Genomic DNA, 24583 nt, shown 5'->3' on the forward strand with positions numbered 1-24583 from the left:
ATTAGGCTTAATAGATTTGTCTCGGGAATTAGCCTTCATCTGTGTAATTAGTTTTATAATTAGCTCATGTTTAGTCCTTCTAATTAGCCTCCGAAAATTCGATGTGACATGAATTTTAGTCTGGACTAAAGATCCAGACACCCCCTAACTAAAGTTTTGATTGCACATACTGTAGAAAATGATCTATGTTGGATTGGAGACAGTATTAGCGGAATTGTAGTATCAATTGTAGTGATACTGTATGTCTGAACCACAGCAGAAGCTGATATATGTGTAACGAATAACATTTAGATGTACAATAATATCTATGAGCTTAGAAAAGCTAAAATGACCTACAATTTAGAATGAAGGGAGTATGCCCTAATAACGGTGGGGAAGTCGTAGACAACAAGACAGATATGGAGTGATGGATCATATGTCTGCAAATTAAACGAAATATTAGGATGGGTTGCTCAATGTGCCAATAATCTGGCTGATCCGTCGTAAGCTACACCATTGAGAAGGATAAAAATAGTGTTTTCTAGAGTATATGTGGTGATGGACCATTGGAATCGGGAAATTAACAGCCAGTAGAGTATTTACTCCAAGAACAGTAGCACTACAAGTGGTTAGTAGGCACTAGGCAATACTCTAGCTGCCAGGAGTAGCTGCTGCTGGATGTGGATGGAGTACTAGCGCCATGTTTAGTTACCTCCAAATTTCTAACTTTAGCACTATGCAAAAAGAAGATCCTCATCACATCAAACTTGCGGTACATGCATGGAATACTAAATGTAGACGAAATCAAAAACTAATTGCACAGTTTTGTTGTACTTTGCGAGACGAATCTTTTGAGCCTAATTAGTCAATGTTTAGACAATAATTCACAAATACAAACGAAATGCTATAGTTGCGCATTTATGGCAAAATGCCAATTTTGCCACTCCCAAATTAGGAACTAAACAAGGCCTAGAGCAGCAGTAAAATTTGCTGGAGCCAAACGCCGCAACTGCTCAGGTCAGGTCAAATCGATCGCCAATTCACATAGCGTCATAGCCCGCTCAGCCCAACCGCCGTCCACGTCGGTCCAAATTGAATCATGGTGCCCTTGCCTCCTATCCAAATTTCGTTGAGGCATGTTCACTTCAACTTATTCAGCCAGCTTATCAACCATCAAACAGTATTTTTCTCTCACAACAAATCAACCGTTTCAGCTTTTCAGTCGACTTATAAGCTGAAGCGAACAGCAAATCTGCCAAACGCCTTCGCTTCGTCTCTGCCCCTGATGGCTGGGCAGCTGCCCGCTGGACTCCCCCTTCCGTTCTGCCCATTCATACGTCTCCGGCGGCGGTCCGGCCAGGGGCCAGCGGCGACGCTCTCATCCGTCTCGTGCTGCATGTCATGGTTTAAGAATCAGAATCGACCAAACTAGCCAAACAGTGCACAAAGCCGCTCCGATGTTTCCTTGCTGTAGCTGCAGCTGTGGCTGCACAAGCCGCTCGGCTGCATGCTCAAAGCAGCTGCAGCTGCTTCCCAGTTGCTCATATTTAGGCAATTTGCTGTCGTTTACCATAGTAAGAACCAGAAAGCAAAGTTTACTTACAGAGCGTGTTGATGTGCAAGAACATTACTCTTTTTTTACTACTGTGGATGGATATTTGACTTTTACTTCATCGGTATCGCCATCTTCACGCGTTCGCATGCCATGTTATTAATTTAACCAATGGGCCTCAAAACACATCAAGGGCTGACTGAGCTCAAAAAGGACAGAACTGGCCCACACAGCCCAACAATAGTCCTAACCTCAACTCACGCAGACCTTTAATTTAACCAGTGGGCCTCAAAACACATCAAGGGCTGACTGAGCCCAAAAAGGACAGAACTGGCCAACACAGCCCAACAACAGCCCTAACCTCAACTCACGCACCAACCTAGCTCACACACCGTCTATCACCATCGCAGCCGCCGCCCCTCACCGTCACCACCGCAGCCGCCACCCCTCACCGTCACCATCGCAGACTTCCACCACTGTCATTTAGGGGTGTTTGGTTCTCTAGAACCTTCTAAAATTTCTATCACATCGAATGTTTAGATACTAATTAGGAGTATTAAATATAGACTAATTACAAAATTAATTGCACATATGGAGGCTAATTTGCGAGACTCTATTAAGCCTAATTAGTCCATGATTTGACAATGTGGTGCTACGTTAAACATGTGCTAATGATGAATTAATTAGGCTCAATAGATTTATCTCGGGAATTAGCCTCCATCTGTGTAATTAGTTTTATAATTAGCTCATGTTTAATCCTCCTAATTAGCCTCCAAATATTCGATGTGATATGAATTTTAGTCCGGACTAAAGATCCAAACATCCCCTGACCATTACTCTGTTTGGACTACGACAGCTGTTAGCCAGCTGGCTGCAAAGCAGCAGCCAACCAGCCAGCCTTTTGGTTCATTGTTTTTAATTGGTTGATGAGCCTATTTATGATAAATCCAATCCCTCGACCGCAAGATGTCCAGGGTTGATCCACCTGTAGCTTAAGCATGTTGAGATTAGTAAATTCATCGGGAAATCACGTCAAATCAACTAGGATCATGAGATAAACATCAAATGAACTAGATATGCGCCTATATGCGCTAGGAAAGGAAAGGCATAAATAGCAGGTGGAGGCGTGGAGCCACTCTTACCTCTAGTCCCAGATTCTACCTTTCTCCTGAAGGCATGTATTCAAGCTATAAGGGTATATTTGGGACTGCTCCGCTCCAAGTTTTGCAGCTCCGCTTCATATTCATCTTGCCAAACACCTCCAGCTCCACTAGCACCAACTTCAGAAAAAAGGTAGATCTAGGGACTAACTCCAAATTTTTCTGGATCGAGGCTTTCCTCCCCCACGCGCCTGTTTCTCTTCTGCCGCCGCCGCCTTCTCCCCTTCCTTCGACTCTCAAAAAATCGGCAAGATGGATGCCGAGGATGATCCTCGACTCCTCAATCCTAGCAAATTGGTGAGTAATCCTCCAACAGGATCGACTTTTACCCAAGCCCACGCCGCCAAAAGAGTTCTCGCCGCCAACGCCGCACGTGCCGCTACCTCCGCTGGCCAGAGTCCGTTCCACTCGCCGGCTCTCAGGGGCGGGCGTAGCGTGGTCGGGAGCGGGCACCCCTTGACCAGCGACAGCCACCCAGGTCCTAAAGAAGCTCTGGCCGGCGGCTTTATATGTTTTATATGATTTATGTTTTACTTGTCCTAATGTTGAACAAATAATAACTTTTATTAGATTCTCATTTTGCAGGCAAATACTATATCATTGATGCGGGTTATCCTAATCGCCTTGAGTATCTAGTTCCTTACAAGGGTGAAAGATATCATTTACTCGAATGGCATAGGGGTATGGAACCAAAGACTCCCGCGGAAAGGTTCAATCGTGTTCACTCATCTATTCGCAATGTTATTGAGCGATCGTTTGGACTATTAAGAATGAAGTGGCAAATTCTCTACAAAATACCATCGTACCCCATGTACAAGCAAAAGATGATTGTTGTGGCTACTATGGTCCTTCACAATTGTATCCGTGAACATGGAGGTGGAGACATTGACTTTGATCGGTTTGATCGTGATCCTAATTACATACCTACTATCCTGGAAAGGTATAACAAATATGCAGTTTCTCCCTTGGCGTCCGACCGGTCTACTTTCGATGCCAATGCTTCAACTATGGATGTATTTCGTGATGAGTTGGCCACCGCCCTTTCTCTTGCTTGGAACTAAGTTAATGTTGGTGTGATTGATTTTATAATATCATTTAGTGCCACCTATTAGGTATATTAAATTTTTATCGGATCAATGCTGTCTATATTCTCCAATATGAAAATTTTTCATGAGTAAAAATAAGATGAAGCATAGCAGAAATGTGTACAGTAGCGCCTCATGTATTGTAGTGGTGCGGGTACTGTAGCACCACTCGGTACCGTAGCTCGCAGGAAAAAATCATCCAAGGGCAAGAGTGACTATTCCTACTAGTTCCTACAATTCCTAAAACAGGATTTACATCCGGTAACCAACAGGTACATAAATTCCTATTTTTTTTAGAGTCGGTGAAGTGGAGCTATTTTTTTAAGCTGAGCCTCTGTACCCCGAGAACAACACGTGCGAATGCACATACAACCACACTTATCCTCCTTTGTTGTTACTGTTCTCTCGTCTTGACGTCCTGCGTGTAGTACAAACAGTTGGTAGAATAGTGTCTGGCACCCATCAGCCTAATTAATTGCATGGCTGGATGAAAAACCCCACGCTCACGCTGTGGCACGCCGCACGCCCGTCGTCGTCCGCGCAAACCGGAGGGCAGCTCCGTCACACACCAGTGACCACAAGTCCGGGTTTCTCGTCGAAGCTTCGTATACCCCATCGGCCCATCCGAGTTCGCTGTGCCCGTGCTCCTCCTCTTGCACGCTGCTGCTGCTGCATTCGAGGACAAAGGGGATGTTTATTCCCGGTCACACTTTGCCATACCTAATTTTAGATAAATTTGATCAAGTTGACAAGTGTTTGGTTCAACAACTATCCTTTGGCAAGATTCTTTGAGCTCCACATGTCATAAAGACAAAAAATGTGGCAAGATTCCCTTTGCCATAGCAAAGTGTGGTTTCAAATTTCTTTACCACACTTGCCAAAGGTGGCTAGCAACCAAAGTCCTCGCCTCCCTCCCTCGTCTCGCCTCCGCCTCCTCTGGGCACACGGAAGCGCTACAGTACATGCATGTTATGATTCAAGATAACTCCAAAATGTATCATACTACTCCAATAACGACTCTAAACTCTAGCGATACTACAGATCATAAGATCTTTTTTAGAAAATAGAAACCTAGTTCCTGCACACTCTAGAGTACTCGAGTAACAAATTTATGAGACACACATTTCAGATAACTCGACTAACAAAAATCAACCTTGGAACACACCAATTGCAAATGCAGCTGCAAGACCTCGAGCCTCAAACAAGGCCAATAGGCCACGATGATCCAGTACTAGAATACCAGATGTGGTTCCAGTGGTGGATCCAGCTCAGGAGGTTAGGAGGGATTCTTTCTTCTTCTCCTTTTTTACCTCCCTTACCTTCTTCTTCATTCTTCAAAAAAAATCAAGGAGGGGTTAAGGGGACTCCATTGTTCGAGCGGCGGTAGGGGGGCATCACTAAATTTAGGCCGCGTTGCCCAATCCCTAGATCCCTGTAGGCCGCATTCTCCCCGAATCTGCATTTGGGGAGCTTTTGCATGCATGCGTCTTGGAAAGGGATATTATTCATACCTTTATTTTGTGGTCAATCTTTGGAGTGTGGTTCAGTATTTTGGACCTTTGGTTCAGTTTGCTTTAGACGTAGATGCATGATCTTGCAATTTGAGGATAATCTATTGCAGTTTCAATGGTTTTCACATTTCCAGCATTGGAAGAAAAGGAAATGGGAAGTGGAGCAGGAGCACCACATAATAAAGAAGGTATCATTAATTCTTGTATTAATGATTATTTGTTAATGAAATAAGCACATAGTTTCTGTAGAGGTTCTCATGAACAGATTATATCAACTAGTCAATTTGTCTTCTTACATGAGGTAGTAATAGTAATTCTAAGAGACGTAAGTAATTCATTAATAAATGCGGATCCCGTATAGCCGATCTAAGTTTCCTACTGTTGCACTCTCATTTGTTCATATTTTAACATAATACTTATATAATTATTTTCTTATCTTTATTCAGTTGTGATAGACTATAGTTACCAATTATTCTACATATTTTTCCATCCCTATTCATCGTTCCCCACTTTGTATCACACCTGAATGTGCTTTTGATGTGTATTTAGTTGACACCTTAGCTTCAATTATGTGTTTAACATAGAAAGTGATATGATCATAGCTTCTTGCATACATGCATATATGTGTTTTAATTTGCATGGTGACGTATATCATGCATCCATGTATACGTTAAGTTCTTTTTCTATATTAACAATAGCTGAAATGTGTAACGTAGAAGCAGATAAGGGTACTTTGGGACATTCTTCTTTATGAAAACGGAGGTAGGCAATTTAGATGCAGGATTAGAGGTTACTTATATTATTTATAATAATGGTAGGGGTGAGTAATTTGCGTAGAGAGATTAAGTGGGTTACTTCATATTATTTTTCATAATAGCGTAAGCAAGTAATTTAGATGAGATTAGGGGGGACGTTTGGTTATTTTTTATAATGGAAGGGGTGGGTAATTTAGACATACATTTAGGGTTACTTTAGATGATTTTCATGATGACATAGGAGGATAAATTTTGGGAAAATGGAATAGATCCAAATGACTACTATCGTCAATGATGATTAGAGTCTATCCAGTTGATGGCAATATGTTTCTTATTTTTATAAGAGTTTCTATGATTTATCTTCCTTTTTAGCGCATCTCATGAACATTAACGTGGAGGCTCCAAAAGGATTATTTAATCAGTAATAATAACAAGCATGGAAAATCTACTTGTTCTGCTCAAAATTTGCACATCGAACGGGTCCAAACTGTAGTATAATTTAAACAACTCCGACATTTACTCGTAAGTGCACATCACAATTTGTAGCTTTGGGCCTTGTACTTTCAATCTCTAAATGAGGGATCATGAGCTCGGAGAGGGTTCAAATTTCAATTTGAATATGTTTTTCTTAACTTGAACTTTAACATCAATTTACTAATAGTGGCATTCCCTAGTTTGGAGTTGTTCTCCTAACTTCCTTTTTTTTTTTGTATGGGAGTCTACAGTTTATCAAAATTTTGACCTTGAGGATGTTTTTCTAGTAGGAGCCAGTTTGGACTACGTGTTCCTGAAAATGGATTGTAAGAACATATGCCGTGCCAAAGTTTATGATCTTCCCGATTGAAGTGTAAGTCAATAGTTTTTCTAACTAAATAGTTCTACTGACTATTTCATGTACTTGCTTGGACAAAACTTACTGGTGAAAAAGGAATGTTTAATGTTTTCTGTAGCATACTATTGCACATTGCTTTATTTTATTGTGGATGGCTGGGCATTTGACTGATGTTGTGAAGGACAAAACTTTTTCCCTTATGTTTAACACTAGCTTTATCCACTCGAATGGTTTTGTGTAAAATTTTACAGAAGTATGTTGTATCTCTACCTTTCACATCTATGTGTAGATTTAGCTTATTTGCACCAGTGAGTACCCTATGAAATCAGAATTGCCGAGTAATCTATGATGTCCTGTCACAGGCCCTTGGATTGGTCAATTTCTAAATTTGAGCCTACTAAGATATGCCAGCAGAGTGATTTTCCAAAATTTTCTCTGCTTCCTGCTCCGGAAGATAGTCGTCAGAATTTTGAATGGAACAGGTTCATGCGCTTCCTTCGGGATAATAAAAAGGTAAATAATTTCACGTTTGCATTAATTGTACAAATACTACCTTGTAAATTCTCACTAAGCTATCGTTTGGTATGTTTATATTACCCGTTTAAAATACTGAGATGAACCTTCCAAATTATCATCCCGGGAGATTACAATTTGAAATGGGCTGTAATGGTAGGGATATCTGGCTTAAGTAAAATATGGGAAGGTGCCCTCAATCAACTAAAATATTGATGCAGGAATTTTGTTGCCCTCAAATGAGCATGCAGTGTAGTATATTGTTGCAACACACTAACCACTAGTAGCTCTATTCGTTTTCTCTAATTGGAAGGCACTTGCCTTTCTTTTCTCATTGGTTTTTGAAGGCTGGTGTTGTTACATTTGGGTCCTCGAAATTTCACATTCTTGCTCCTCAACCTGATGAAGACACTACCTTTTCGTATGCGGTGCTCAGATATGAGCGAGAACAAACTAGTCCAGGGCACTGCAAACAGATGGCAGGACAAAAATGAAAAATCTGGTGATGATCTATTTCTTCTTATTTACAATGCCACCTAGTTCCTCTTAGGTTGCCTGTTTCTTAATAACAAACTATGTTTGCTTTGAACTAGATGATTTGATTTTTTTTAACTGACAATTCTCTTGTTTACCTTATATTATGCCACCAGTGAGACAGGCCGGTGAATAGTCCCGTGTCAAAATCCTCACCATTCGTGTCAGTTCAACATCGCCCTAGAGTTTTGGATTAGGAAACAAAAGAACAACTAATCCTACGTACGAAGAATTTCTTTGTTTCAAACCCTAGTTTCTTGCGAACACTTGGTGAGGCGCATGATTGTTGGATCTTTGGAGCATTAGCAGAACTCATTGACAACTCCAGAGATGCTGATGCATCTAGGTATGCTTATGTCTTCAGCAATCACAAGTTGGTTGTTTGAATTTATTGCAATCATTTTTTGATATTGTTTACCATCAATGGTTAATGTGGTGTGTCGCTTTGTGGGATCCATAGTTAGGTAAGAAATTATTTATTATTTAGTAACAAGATATTACGATTTGGCTCTAAGAAAGGTTTCCCACTAGTATTTCAAGAAATTAATTGAAATAGGGAGCACAAAATAAATGTCAATGTTGTAAGAATTTGAGGAAACGTGGTTGCCTATCTTGACCTACCACGGGTGTGTGTTTATATAGGAGGCAATAGCCAAGAGATATACATGACGCTGTCATCGTACGTGATTCAGATGCTTTACAAAACCTATCTCTAAGCAGCCGAACCATTCAAAGATGACAAGCAGAGTTTGAACCAATTACAATTGAATAAAATCTATTCTAGATATTCTACTTCCCTCAATCTGAATTCCTCTTGCGCTTGAGATTTAGATTGCTTTTAAACTCTTCAAGTTTTCCGACCGGCAATGCCTTGGTAAAACCATCACCAACCTGATCTTTGGTAGAAATAAACCTGACTTGCAGCTGCTTCTTCATTACTCGTTCTCTTACAGAAAGAAAATCAATTTCTATATACTTTGCTCTAGCATGGAACACTAGATTTGCAGACAAGTAGGTAGCTCCCAAATTATCACACCATAGAATAGGTAGCTGTTGCAATTTGACGCCAAGTTCACCAAGTAGAGACTCCAGCCAAATTAATTCGTCTGTAGCATTGGCCATAGATTTGTATTCTGCTTCCGTACTAGACCTTGAAACTGTAGCATGCTTCCTAGCACTCCAAGATACAAGGTTCGGTCCCAAAAATATTGCAAAGCCACCAGTAGATCTTCTATCATCAACACTACCGGTCCAATCTGCATAAGAAAAGGCACTTAACGCCATTGAGCTAGACCTCTTAATATTTAAACCAATGTCCATAGTGTAACGAACATATCTAAGAATTCTCTTGACAGCTGTTCAGTGATCACTAGCAGGTGCATGCAAGAATTGACACACCTTATTAACAGAGAAAGTCAAGTCAGGTCAAGTAAGCGTGAGAGACTGCAATGCCCCAACTATACTTCTATACCGTGTACTATCTTCAGAGCTTAGCAACTTTCCTTCATGACATGAAAGTTTTTCTGATGTTGACAACAATGTAGAAGATACCTCACAATTTGTCATGCCAACTGTTGTCAAGATTTCTTGAGCATACTTTCCTTGAGACAGTCACAAGCCTTGACTATCTTGTTGAACTTCTATTCTCAAGAAGTAATGCAAGTCACCAAGATCTTTCAAAGCGAAATCTTTCTTAAGATCAAGTAGCAAGGCCATCATAGCTTCGTTAGATGAGCTAGTAATAATAATGTCATCCACATATATAAGCATATAAATAATAACTTCTGATTTTTAATAGATAAATAGAGAAGTATCTGATTTTGATGTTCTAAAACCAAGATTAATAAGTTTAGAACTTAATCTTGCATACCAGGCTCTTGGAGCTTGTTTCAAGCCATATATAGCCTTATCAAGTCGACACACCATATGTGGACCATGAGCACTCTCAAAACCTGGCGGCTGCTTCATGTAAACCTCCTCTTCCAGATCGCCATGTAAGAACACATTCTGAACATCCAATTGTCTCAAACACTAATTTCTGGAAATAACAATGGACAACACTAGTTGCACTGTAGCAATCTTGACCACCAAGCTAAATGTATCTTCATAATCAATACCATAGCATTGTTTGAAACCTTTTGCTACCAAGCGTGCTTTATATCTGTCAATTGTCCCATTTGCCTTCCTTTTAATTTTGTAAATGCATTTACAATCAATCAGGTTGCTTCCTTGCTTTGCTTCAACAAGATGCCAGGTTTGATTCTTCATATGCCGTGTATTCCTCATGCATTGCCTTTTTCCACTTGGGATCTGCTAGAGCTTCCTGCAAATTTTCCGGCTCTCCTATAGCATAGAAATTTAACCATCGAACTATTCCATCAGTGAAGTTCTTAGGCTTGATAATACCATGTTGCGATCGTGTATGCCGTTGTGGAGGAGAGGGCTCAGCTTGAACTGCTGGCGTTGGAGCATCTGATCCAACTTGAGCCACAGAAGATCCGCCCATCTCAGCTTCGGCCGACTGCGGGGGAAACACAAGGACGCGTGGCGTAGCAGGACTTGTAACGCCGGGTGCAAGCGGAGTCCATCCCACAGGCACATGCGCAGGTGCGGGAATCACAGGGATGCGTGGCGGAGCGAGACTTCTGTGCCGGGCATAGGTGCGGGCGCAGGAGAATCAACCCCCCCCCCCCCCCACGCGGCAAGCCAAGATTCGCCCCAGTAGCGCTCGAGGTTGGAGGAGGATCCACACGGGGATCGAAACCGAATATGCCAGGCGCTGCCAGATCGTCATGGGATTCAGCACCAGGAACCACAGGTAGATCAAATAGAGCCGATTCTGCACTGTTTTGCACCAAATTTTTTTCATCTATGTCCTGCGCATGAATAGATATATCACCGGAGACATTAGTAGCATTAGTAATACAACCTATACCCCCTGGATTGAGAAGATGGCTTGGAAAGAGCACAATTTCTTTGTGAAGCTGAGCCCTAGCATTTGGATGAAGTTGGGCGAAAGGAAAGGCATCTTCATCAATGACCACGTCCCTAGATATGTAGATACGGCCAATGGATATGTCGAAGCACTTGAACCCCTTGTGCATGAAGCTATACCCTAGAAAGGCACACCATGTGGAGCGGAAGGCTAATTTGTGGGTATTGTATGGTCGGAGATTGGGCCAAACATGTGCAGCTAGAGGTTCTTAGGGACGTGTAAATAGGCTTCTCTTGAAGAAGACGCTCATGAGGCATTTGGAAGTTGATAACTTTGCTTGGCAGGAGATTTATGAGGTAGGTAGCTGTTAAGAAGGAATGATCCCAATACTTCAAAGGCATAGATGCATTAGCAAGAAGGGCAAGTCCAACTTCAATGATGTGACAATGCTTCCTTTTAGCAGCACCGTTTTGTTGATGAGCATGGGGACATGAGACTTGGTGAGAAATACCAATGCATTGGAAAAAAGAATTCAACTTTTCATATTCTCCACCCCAATATGATTACATTGCTTTAATTTTCCTACAGAATTTTCCCTCAACAAGTTGTTGAAAGTCCTGAAAGACTTGAAAGACATCAGACTTTTTCTTAATGAGATATATCCAAGTATATGTACTAAAATCATTGATGAAGCTAACATAATATGTATACCGCCCTGCTGACATGGGCGCTGGTCCCAGACATCCGAGAAGATTAACTCAAGAGGAAATTCAGACATACTATTTGACAAAGGATAAGGCAACTGACGGCTCTTGGCCATTTGACAAGAATTACAGATGGAATCTGAATTTTTATTGCTATCATGAGGAAGATTATTCAAACTAAGAATTCTTTCTATAATAAGAAAAGCTGGATGACCAAGCCTACTATACCATCTAGATGTTGACGGCTTACTAACTCCAAAAACTTGCTTGTTGGGACCTTCAATGGACAACCGCGGCTCTAAGGATATCGGCCGCCCCAGCATCTACCTTGATGCAGAATTCTCTTCGTTCCCTGATCCTTAATAAAAAAAAGAAATTTGGATGAAATTCTAGAAAGGCATCATTGTTTTTGGCAAGTTTGAGAACAGAGACGAGATTTTTACTGGCGCTAGGAACATGAAGAATATTTCTAAGATGTAAATTTTTGCTAGGGGTATATAAAGTTGTAAGATCAATGTTACTAATTCTCATACTTGAGCCGTTTGCAGCATGGACTTGATCCCATCCATTGTACTTGTAATGGACGGTCATCTTCTCAAGTGCACCAGTAACATGATCAGAGGCTCCACTATCTACGTACCAATTTGTGTCGTAGCCATAACCAGTGGTAGCCGCCCCTGCTGTTTTGTAATCTTGCTACTGCTCTTCATCCTCATCATATCTATACCAACATCTTGATGCTTCATGTTCTCCCTTCTTGCAGATCTGACATATAATCTTGGTGTTACGGCCCCTTGCTGGGATGTGTTACTTGGACCATAATTACCACGGTTCTGGCTACCACCACCGCGGCCACCATTGCTTCTGCCTCGACCACGACCATTGCCACGACCGCGACCGCGCCCTCTTCCAGCCATGTTAGCAGATGACTGAAACTGTCCTCCTTCATGGTACATCTCTAGGTGCATATCATAGGCTAATAATTGAGAGTATAACTCACTCAAAGAAACGGATCCAACACAACCAAGCATAGATGATACAAACGGATTGCATTCAAAATCTCGTTCAAAATAAAGTGAGCCATCTCGTCGTCATCTATCACCTTACCAACCGTAGCCAGCTCATCTTTGAAGGCGCACATCTTGGTATAGTATTGCGATGAGGTCATGCTGCCCTTCTTGGTTGTAGAAAGCAGCATGCGTAGATTTGAAATCCTTGCCTTGGAGTGCGCCGAGAACATAGCTTCAAGCGCCTCCCATGCTTCTGCCGAGGTAGTCATCGTCGCCACCGGCACCAGCGCCTCCTCTGTAAGAGAATTCAGCAGATAGCTCAGAACCTGCTGATCTTTTGCAATCCACGAATCATAGTTGGGATTGTGGACAATCTCCTTTGTCTTGTCCGCCTTGGCCACCTCCAAGGTCTTAGGCGGCTCAGGGGTAGATCCATCTAGGATCCCCATGAGTTGAACACCTCGAATTGCAGGAAGGAATTGAGCCTTCCATAGAAGGTAGTTGTCCCGAGTTAATTTCTCGGAAACCACCCCTAGCTGAGCCCGCGTAGATGAAGTAGACGCCATGGGTAATGTGGTGGAGGTTTTGGATGTTTGTGGAAGAGGATGCTTTGATTACCATGTAAGAATTTGAGAAAACATGGTTGCCTATCTTAGCCTACCACGGGTGCGTGTTTATATAGGAAGCAATAGCCAAGAGATATACATGACGCTGTCATCGTATGTGATTTAGATGCTTTACAAAACCTATCTCTAAGCAACCGAACCATCCAAAGATGACCAGCAGAGTTTGAACCAATTACAATTGAATAAAACCTATTCTAGATATTCTAACAAATGTAAGGTAAATCTGAGTCTTATTTTAACCTTCCATGTGAATGTGAGGCATACATATTTGTAAATGTACCACCCTATATACAAAAAAGACCCTGTTTTTATGTGTACTTTCCATAATATGTCTTGCTGCAAGATATTTCCTTAGCAGGAGCATGGGCTACTGTTACTAACATGTCTTATGGAACATGGAGAGTTGTTCGTCTATTTTTTTTGTGCTAACTAGTTGTTTCTTGTTTGCTGTCCTTTTTTCTTTCTTGAAGGTTGGATATCTCCATAGAATCTATGTTTTTGAAGAAAGAAGAGACATATGTTCCTGTGTTATGTATAATTGATGATGGTATTGGAATGATCTATGATGACATGATGAGAATGATATCTTTTGGCAACAAGGGACCGAATAAACATTGCTAGGATAAGCTTGGGAGATGTGGAGTTGGATTCAAGGTACATCTCAGTAATTTTCTGGAGAATGGCTTCATTTTCTTCTATTTAAGTATAATAATATCTCTACTCACTTTTCTAGGTTGCCCTCTTCTTGTGATATCCTCATTGTTCATGTGATCTATCTTATAGATGACCTTCTAATGCTAAGATGCTTCAAATTCTAATTATAAATGCAACATGTTCCACTGAGAATTTGTTTTCCGAATTATTGGCAATATTTAGTTCAAACTGTTTTATCTGTAGGAGCTTATATATATGTATATGTCATGCTGTTGAGCAAATGAGAGTTTGTTTGTGCTATCAGGAGTCCCTAGCTGTTCTTTAATACACTGTCAATGCTGCAATCTTCATCATTACTGTAGTTTTGTTGTTCTCCACAATGCTTATGCTATGTTCCAAGTTGCTATACCTTCTATCCTTTTTGCACTGTAAGCTATACTGACTAGGAATGTGCATTTTTTTAGTTATACAAGCAATGACATAAAAAAACTATTAGTGTGGCCACTTGAGAATTCCTGGCTGGCAATGGCAGGAATTGGCACAATATTCATATTTAAACACTTATTTCATATGTTCATGCTTTATCATGTATGCAGTTGCATTATACCAAATGTTTGCATGCACAGTTTTATTGATGTTAAAACAATTTATTTTTTCATCAACGTTAAATTTTTTGTTATTGCCAACTTTACTGCTTTCTGGATGCTATTTGTAGACTGGCGCTATGAAACTAGGCAAAGATGTAGTAGTGCTTACCCAAACTTCGTCCTCCAGATCAGTGGCCTTTCTTTCGCAGTCTTTTAATGAAGGAAAGGGTGTAAGTGTTGTTCCAGTTATTGCTTTTATTCTTAGTATATCACTCTTTTGAGGATCTTTAAAGTTACCATTGGATCATTTGTTGCAGAATGTTGAGATCCCCGTGGTTACACATATCGGAAGGAAGGGCAACACATGGAACTTGATTTGAGCATCCAGTCTGAAGCTACTGCAAAATATCACCTGAATGCTATTAAGTATTTTTCTCCCTTTACCAAGTATTACCTTGGAGAAAAGATAGGGCTATTTGGTGAAGAAGGTACTGGAACTCAAATTTATATATGGAATTTAGATAAATGGGGTACAGATTACACCTTGGAGTGGAATTCTGGGAAGTCTTCTGAAAATCCTGTGCACAAAGGTCGTGGAGACATACTAATCCGTTCGAGAAGAGTCAGATCACGTCAAGGACAATTAAGTAACAAGGTAGCCATAACTTTTCACCAATAACCTTTCAGCTTCATTACAGTAACTTGTAATTCATTTGAAGCTTTGTGATGGGTTGCTATGACATTTTTTATATACACTGCTTGGAAGCTTTGGTTTCTGGTAGCTTATGAGGGCTTAGTGATAAGCCTTCTCACTGTCACAATTGAGTACTCAGATTCTTTTACACGACTTTGATTTTGAAGGAACTGAATCATAAACTTTCGTTAAAGTCATGACTAGCAATGATTCTTAATTTCGTCTCGTTGATTCTTTCTGTGCAATCAGATTACATGTCTTTCATGTATAATTGATATGGCTAGTTGATTGGCGATGAGTACAATAGCAGATTGACAGAACCTGCTCGCCCTCCCTAGGAGGCTTTGAGCTTAAGACCTATCTTTCTCCTGCTCTAATCCCTGAAGTTTATGATTCTATCTCTAAGCTGTGCCTAACTAACTTGCGGCGCCTGAAGAGGCCGGCCCTTTGGCTCTACGGTGGAACTTCTTGCCAAAGAAGTTGTCCACAACAATAATATTCATAGGTGCCATTGGATTATTCTCTTCAATCATATTTGGAGGTTATGTTCCTGAATCCTCATATGAAGATCTCTGTCCAAGGGTCTTTGGTAAATGTTCATGTGCTATATTTGTTTCTACTTATGTTGTATTTACATTCCTGTTTTCATTTGCTGGACTTTTTCTTGGCAGGTCAAAAGCCGTTCCTTGGCAAAGACCCTTAACAATACTTCTATTATGTCTGGTGAAATTATGGGAAGGACTATTGTATTAACTCTGGGGATGAGCAAGATAGAATTTGAGAGAATGAACTGTGGGATTTTTTTTGTACTGGCATGGTCATCTAATAGAGGTGAGATTAGCTGTTCTAGTATTAATAGTCACAGTGCTTGTTACAGTAGTTTTGGAGAGTGAATTGTAGCTTAATTAGCCTGTGTTGATAATGGAAAATACATGTCAAATGTAACCATTATTTGCAGAAACTTCTTGAGGATTTTTAGCTGTAGAAGTTTGTTTTGTTGTTGCATGCTATTTGCACTCTTTGGCTTTGTGTTCTGCAGTACATAGTTGTATGACAGCTTACCTCTTCATATGTACACATTTTTTAAGCTTTTTTTTTTTTGAACCATATTGGTCCGTAGGTGGCTAGGGGCCAGCGCTCGACGCCGGCAGGGCCGACCACCGCTTTGTGCGTCCGGCCCGGCCGTGCTGTGGATGCCGCCGCGCCGGCGGCGGCTAACGCTTGCGCCGGGGCTGCTGGCCAGAGCGCAGCGTAGGCAGGAGTCTGGGAAGGAAAGCTCCGAGAAGACGGAGTACACCGAGGAAGAATGCTCCAGGGCGAGGCAGGCCCTGTTCGCGGCTGTGGCGCTGGCCGCTGATGCCTCAGGCAAGCCATCGTGGCGTCATGGTGTGGAACCGCTGGCGTCCAAGTTTTGGTCGGCCGGTGATTCGGACTATGAGGCAGGCCGAGAGGGATCTGTCGACGCCGGAGTTTATCTCGGAGGCGAGAAGCGTTGGATTCTCGTTGGCCGACCTCGACCAGGCGGAGAAGGAGCTGTCGTCTCCAACGCCGACGAGTTCACAAGGTAAATCCGCAGATCAGAAAGCACCACTGGCTAACCGGATCATCGATGCCATGGTTCAACGCAAGGTGAAAAGGGGCGTCCTTGGCAAGGGCCTGTCCCTCCTCCTAGGGTGTCTCCGCCGAGAACTCTAGGGGATGCGTTTGATAAGGCGTTGAGCACCACAAAGTTGTCTACTCGGAGCCGTGCCGTCTCTAAGGGCTTATCACCGGTGATCGCCGAGATGCTCGGAGGTCCGCCGGAGTACCCAGGGACAATCATGCCGACGTTCAATCTGTTTCAAATTTCGTATCACAGCCATTAATTTCGGAAACTGAGGCGACATCTAAGGAAGTACCGATCCAAATTTCGAAACCTTTAACAAGTTCACAGGAAGAGGTGAGCCAACGTCAGGTGCTTATCGGGCCTGGTCGATGGTTTCGGCCTACACCAGGTCTGGTGGCTTTGTTCTCACGGACTGGCACAGGGCGAAGGAACCCTACACGTCGTAGCGCGCCGCCAGCATCGCAACCCAAACGTCGTACCTACGCTGACATTGTTCCCTCTGGCGGCAATTCCATCTTGGACGACACGATGACAAAGGAGGTGGCCGCCGGTGTTCCGAGGAACACGACCCCTGCGGCTTCGGCAGGACAGGGGGCTCGACCGTCTGAGGCCACAATCAATTTGGGCATCGTAGATGTCATGGGAACGGCAGCTATCGAGGCCGAGGGGGTTACGGCAAGGGCCGTGGTGGCCACAACTATGGTTACGGCAAGGGCTGTGGTGGCTACAACTATGGTTACGGCAAGGACAACTACGGCAGCTACAACGTCTCCGGCTACTTCGGTCGTGGCGCTAGCCGGGGTGGCCGGGGTGGTCATGGTGGTCGCGGGCCGAAGCAAGCGGCATGCACGAACAACGGACTTGATGGCCACAGGCCTCAACAGTGGGCTCCGGCCACAGAGGGCGACAAGACGAAGGCGGCTCCCAGTGAGACGACGGCTGGACTGGTGCCTAAAGTTCACCATCCGAGAAGTGATGCAGTAGCACCATCTCTTGGAATAGCTTCGGCCTTGGGTGCTGGTAAGGAAGAGATGGCACATGCTGGCACTGACGTGCACATGGAGACAGACTCATCTTCGCAAGGGGCAGCAAGGGCTGGAGGTAAAAATAAACCATACTGTTACCGATGTCTAACTGAAGGCCCTAGCAATACTGAGTGTACCACATTGATCAGCTGCAACATTTCTGCTACTGACTCTCATGTCACAAAGGCTTGCCCTCAAGCAAAGGCAACCAAACCTACTGCTGCGTTGTGTGGCTATGCAGTGGATGGTCGAGGTTTCTACTACATTCCGTATACTGATAAACAAAAGGCTAAACCCGAATCAAAGGCAGCTGTGGTGAAGGTCATCGAAGGTTCCATGACTGCGGATCAGATCGCAATGGAGCTTGAGAGACTCCTACCTGGCACTAGCAATTGGGTTGTCGAGGGGAAGTGCCAAAATACCTTCACGACCACATTCCCGTCATGTAACGAGCTTACGCGTATGGTGTTGTGGGGAGGTTTGGAAACAAAATGTGTTCAGGTTAAGATGGAAGTGCTAGAGAAAGTGGATATGGATGTGTACACATATGAGATTCCAAAATGTTGGGTGCAATTTCGGAGGGCTATCAGAAGAGTTAATGCAGGAATTTCCTATCATCTGGACAGTTGGCTCCATTCTTGGGGTAACTAAGATGGTGAACATGAGGTTTACAAAGCAATATGATAATGCTAGAGTGCAAGTGGCAGTGGAAAACCCCGGTCTGATTCCAGACCTTGTGGATATTGTAATTGGAGAATACGTTTACAAGCTGCGATTTAGAGTCGAGAGGGAGGATAATACTGATAACCCAACCCCTATAGACATGGATATATATCCTGACAGAGATGGTGATAATGACAAGCAGAAAAAGGAAAAATATAAAGAGAAATTGGGGGAGAAGGAAGCTTTGGTGTTTGGCCAGGACATCAATGGAAAAATTCTCACGCCCAATACAGGAACTACATCACAAAGTACTGGTAAACAAAATCCAGTGGTGGTCATTAGGCCAAATCGTGATAGTAGTAACAATTGGATAGCTGAACCTTTATCGACGGTGGACGGCGAGGGGGCAGCCGATGCAGCATGTGTGAATCCGAAGCACATCAATGCTAATGTGCATGTCACTCCTGCCCAAACTAGCAAGAGTGCAGAAGCTGCTGATCAAGATTTGATTGAAAAGGCGGCAAAGCTCAAACTACAGGAAAATCTTGGGGAACCTCAGTTAAAAGGTAATGAATTGCAAATTTATCTTCTAATTCTTTCCAAGATGATATAGTAGAGAATAATATTACAAATGTGGGGTTTCTTTAGGGCCTAGTAGTCATATTGCTAGCAGTACAGTTCAGAAGTTGAAATCCTTAGAAACAAATAGACTACATGATGCTTTGGTTTCTAACATGACAGGTTGCTGGCACGGATGACAGAATTGACATAGTCAGAGAACGATGAAGAGCTTGATTGAAAGGATTGGAAAATGATTGAAGAGAGATTTGAGAAAAGGCTAAGTGGATGGAAAGGTAAATTGCTCTCTGTTGGGGGGAGATTAGTGTTGATTAACTCGGTGTTGTCTAGCTTACCAATGTTTATGCTCTTCTTTTTTGAGGTTCCAAGGGAAGTCCTAAAAAAATAGGGTATTTTAGATCTAGGTTTTTCTAGCAATACGATCAACATAAGAAAAAGTATAGACTAGCTAAATGGGATTTACTTTGCCAACCTAAAGATCAAGGAGATTTGAGGATTGTAAATTTGGATATTCAAAACAAATGCTTGTTAAGTAAGTGGCTTTTTAAGCTCTGTAATGAAGATGGAATTAAGTGGCTTTTTAAGCTCTGTAATGAAGATGGAATTTGGCAAGAACTGTTACGGAATAAATATCTTAAGAATAGACCACTAGCCCAAGTGTATAAGAAACAAGGCGATTTGCAGTTTTGGATGGGTTTAATGGGAGTAAAAGATGAGTTTCTTAACTTGGGTCGATTCAAGTTGAACTCAGGATCCTAGACCAAATTTTGGAAGACATATGGCTGGGTAATCAGACGTTGAAATCCCAATATCCTAACTTGTATAATATTGTTCGAAAGAAACATGCCACTGTTGCAGACATCCTGAGTACAACACCACTTAATATTTCCCTTAGGAGATCCTTAGTGGGGAACAAGTTGTCAAAATGGTACAATCTGGTGGCAAGAGTCATGAACATTAGTTTGCAGGATGGGAGAGATGTTTTTCTATGGTCTTTGCATAAAAATGGTTCTTTCACCGTCCATTCAATGTATAAGCATCTTGTCAATAGTGGAATTAGAGTCACACAAGAAATTTGGCAAACAAAATTACCACTTAAGATCAAAATCTTCATGTGGTATTTAAAAAAGTGTCATTTTAACGAAGAATAACCTTGTTAGGAGAAATTGGAATGGGAACAAATACTGCAGTTTTTGTAATTCTGTAGAAACCATTAACCATCTTTTCTTCCAATGTCACTATGCCAAGTTTCTAAGTTTCTATGCCGTACTCTACATATTGTATTTGGTATTGTTCCACCTATAAATTTAAATGACTTGTTCAACCATTGGGTCAAACAGGGTGGTCAGAAACCAAATCTATAGGGCCGCAACATTTTGCTGGGCAATATGGATCACCAGGAATGAAGTAGTATTTGACAAATGCGAACCAAAGATATTTTTGCAGGTACTATTCAGAGGAACATATTGGCTCCGCTTCTGTGCCAAGTTGCAGCGATGTGATGATGATAAGGAGCTTCTGACCATGGTTTGTTGTACTTTGGAGATGGCGGCTCTACGTTTCTTCACTTGGCATGGGTGGTCCTTCAATTTATGTATTGGTTTTTGATGTGTTTGTTAATTGCTTTGAACTCTGGTTTGTGTGGGTGTAGTAGTATGCTACTACTTGTAATAAGCGTGGACTAATTCCTCCTTTTTTGAGGTGGTTGAAGCCGGAACTTTTTCCATTATCTAAAAAAATGTACACATTTTTAATATAAAATTTTGATTGTGTTTTTACTTTTCAGCCTTACAAACGAGTTGGAGGCCAAAAGCATAGTGTGGACACAGGACGTGGACTGATAGGAGTTGCAGATATTACAGATCTCATTGAGTTGTGCTGTGAAGTTCACTTGTATGTATGGGATTAACCTGTCCTTTCTCTTGCAGGATGAAGATGGCCATTCCTGGGTTCTTAACAATAAACAAGGATTTAAAGATTGTGAAGTTTATGCCAAACTGGAGGAGTGGCTTAGTAGGAAAGTGGATGAATACTGGGATGCAACATATGACAATCTTGAAGTGGTATGAATTTAAGATTTTCTTTATTCTGGCAAATATTTTTAGATAATTCTGTGCCTATATGTTCATATTAGTATAAACAAAACATTAATGGATGACGTCTTTCTTTCCAATCCTTGATTCTATTTAAGCATCAAGAGCTAAATGGTTATATACATGTACTAAGTTTTCAAATTAGATTATTTCATATCATTCTGAAAATATTATCATATTTTTAAGTTGTGTTCACTTTATTTAACTTCATCCAGAGAGAAGGGGGTGAGGGTTACAAGGATGAGGATGAATGGGTTCAGTGCACCAGCTGTCGTAAATGGAGAGTGTTGAATGCTGGCTTCAATTCAGAGACTCTGCCATGCTAATGGTTTGTATCAGGCAATAATGCAGGATGTTCATACTACATAGCTGACTAGCTGAGGAAAAATGTTGTAATCATATAATAGTGTCCTCTTTTTCTACCATGCGTGTTTTACATAATAACCACATTGTAACACTTTTACTAGTGATAGTTTTTCTTTTTTTTTGAACGGACGGCAAAAGTTTTGCCGAATTTTTATTAGAAGAGGTAAAACCAAACAAGATAAAAAAATAAAACAAAAAACAACTCTATGTACATGGCTCTCGCTGCACCAACTAAATAGCACTCCAAGGGGGAAAGGAAAAAACAACAACAACTACGAGATCCACTCCAAAACCCCACGTTAAAAGATGAAAATTGCTGCTAAGTTGGCTCAACCGCGGGGACTTCATGCGTTTTATTGGTGAACTGGAACTATTGGATGTCTTCTTTGATAGAGAACGTGACGTCTTCCACCGGTTTGGTTTCATGATTAAAAACTTGTCTGTTGTGCTCTTTCCAAATGTTCCACCAGAAATATATCATGAGGCTGTCAAAGAAAGTTTTATTCCTTTTGTTGATCATGCTCCTGCATTTCTTTCACCACTTGTGGATTGAAAGCGATGTGTTGCCTGGGGGTAAGTGGTTAAGAGAAAACCATCCCTGCAGCCGGTCCCAGACTGCCATTGTGTAAGGGCAATCTTTGCACAGATGTGTGGGTATCTCCAGGTCCGAATTGCATAGCTTGCACTGAGGTTCATTAGGCTACCCCCGCTTTTCCAAGTTGTCTGCCGTTAAGATTTTTCTATGCAGAAGAAGCCAGGCAAAGATCCGGCATTTTGGTTCAGTTCTAGCTTTCCATATTGGGGTGACACTCAACTTCTTCAGTTGGCCTTGGAATTGTATGCGGTTTGCACTCTTTGTGGTATACTCCCCGTCCTTTGTCCACCTCCATGATATTTCATCCTCCGCGTTAGTGTCACGCTGTAGCATGTTTATTTCCTCAAACAGCTGCACATACTCTCTGATTTCCTCTCCTGTCACGAGTGGGTAAACCTGCGCTATCCAGTAGTTACTTGTAGGTCCCGTTGTACCGAGAAGTATTTCCTTTTAGATCGTTGGAACAAAAGTGGTGCCAAGTTTCTTGGGGACTGTCCATTCACCCATGCCGAATGCCAGAAGTTTGCTTTCTTTCCATTGCCCACCATTACTACTGTTGACGCATAGAACAGGTCTTTCTCATTCTTATTGCACGGGATATCAAGTCCTACCCAAGGTCTCTCGCTATACTTCCAATGGAACCAGCACCATCTCATTCTTAGAGCCCTCGCAAGTCTCTCAAGGTCGATAATCTCGAGCCCTCCCATGTCCTTAGGCGTGCACACTGTTGGCCATTTAATCAAGCAATGTCCTCCATTGACCTTTTCTGGCTCCTCTCCTTTCCAAAGGAAACTGCGACGCAGGCGATCAATCTGTTTGATCAGCTATTTTTGAGCAGGGAAAACTGTGAGGTGATATATTGGTTGTGATGTTAATACACTCTTCACCAGTGTTTCTCTCCCGGTCGACGATAACATTTTACCTTTCCATCCAGGAAGCCTTCCACCGATCTTGTCAATTAATGGTTGGACGTCCAACCTTCTGAGTTTGTGTGTGTGAAGAGGCAAACCCAAATATTTTCCAGGGAAGGATGAAATTTTTCCCGGGAAGTCCTCTAGAGCTTCTGAGATGGTTTCGTTGGTACACCGGATAGGGAATATTTCCATTTTAGTCATATTTATCTTGAGTCTTGAACATTCTCCAAAGATATGTAACAATTGTCCGATACTTTGTAGTTCTTCTTTGTCTGGGTTTGTGAAAATGGCTGCATCATCTACATAAAGGGAGCACCGTAGCTTTGCTGCTCTGGGAGGATTGGTCTTATGATGTTGTTGCCGGCTGCCAGTTCCACCATTTTATGGAGTGGGTCAATGGCGAGGATGAACAACATGGGTGATAGTGGGTCTCCTTGATGGAGGCCTCTAGCATGCTTGAATTTTTTCCCAGGTCTCCCATTAAGTAGCACCTTGGATGATGAGGTGGCTAATAATAGTGTTGTGATCCAATCTCTCCATTTTTGGCCGAAACCTAGGTCCTGTAATGTTTCGATGAGAAATACCCAACTAAGCGAATCAAATGCTTTTGAGATATCAAGTTTTACAAAGAGTGCCGGTCTCTTTGATTTGTGCAACGCCTTGATCACACTCTGTACGTAGACGAAGTTGTCGTGAATGCATCTTTTTTTTCTTTCATACGCTTTAAAGCAATCTTCTTCTCTTTTATGAATTATCATATAGATGATTAAATCTACTGTTTTTATTTTAGCATCGCATATTTCGTGGCTACCAATTGCTTAAAAGTCGTTGACCAATTCAAGTTATTTTTAAGTACTCTTGTACCATTACAGTTACAGAACTTTCTCTAAAGGGGAAAATGCAATATCTTGCCTCAATAAAGTTTATAGATAGGCATCAGTCTATTTGTTTTGATATTTTTGGACATGTTTAAGCATTGGCGGTCTCAATTTCAGGTTTTGCTACATGCCACCCTTCAATGGGAAATATGAGATTCCACAACAAGAAATGGGACGCGGTGCCATCGTGGTAGGCGAGAAGAGATCTGGTTATGAAGAGCGAAGTAGGGTTGCCCAGAAAGAAAAGACCGCAAAGAAGGAACGGATGTCTGAGAACTCTGAGGTTGAAAGGACTACTCCAGATGAACATGTGAAGGTGACTATAAAAGTGAGATCGTATAATGCATTTTTTATGTTAAAAGCCAGGAAGTAAATGGCTTAACCATGTTCTGTACTCAAAGAGTGTACAGGCTACCACAGCAGCTGTCAACAAGGGGGAAAGGTCTTCAAATGGCACCCTGTTAGTGCACACAATCAGCAGTGACGACGGTATGAACTTTGTGTAGCCAAGGCCCCCAAGTTTTTTTAATTGATTATCTTGCATGAACATAAATCCGGTTTCTGTTTTTTTGGTATTCTTTCAGATTATCTTGAAGGCGCCTCCTCACAAACCGAGGATAATGACTCTCGCCCTACGTTAACGAGGTTAAGAAGGGGGCCTCGATAGTCTCATAAGGACTGACGTAGATGAAAACGCACGGTAAGTCTGGTAACCATACCATCTTTTTTTGCA

At 41.9% G+C, this 24583-nt stretch overlaps 1 pseudogene; it reads left to right on the forward strand.

Annotated features, from left to right (window-relative positions):
- The first annotated feature begins 2943 nt into the window (after positions 1-2943).
- Positions 2944-24289, forward strand: LOC117853640 (uncharacterized; annotated as a pseudogene).
- The last annotated feature ends 294 nt before the right edge of the window (positions 24290-24583 follow it).

Source organism: Setaria viridis, chromosome 4 (genome assembly GCF_005286985.2).
Source record: "Setaria viridis chromosome 4, Setaria_viridis_v4.0, whole genome shotgun sequence".
Classification (NCBI taxonomy): Eukaryota; Viridiplantae; Streptophyta; class Magnoliopsida; order Poales; family Poaceae; genus Setaria; species Setaria viridis.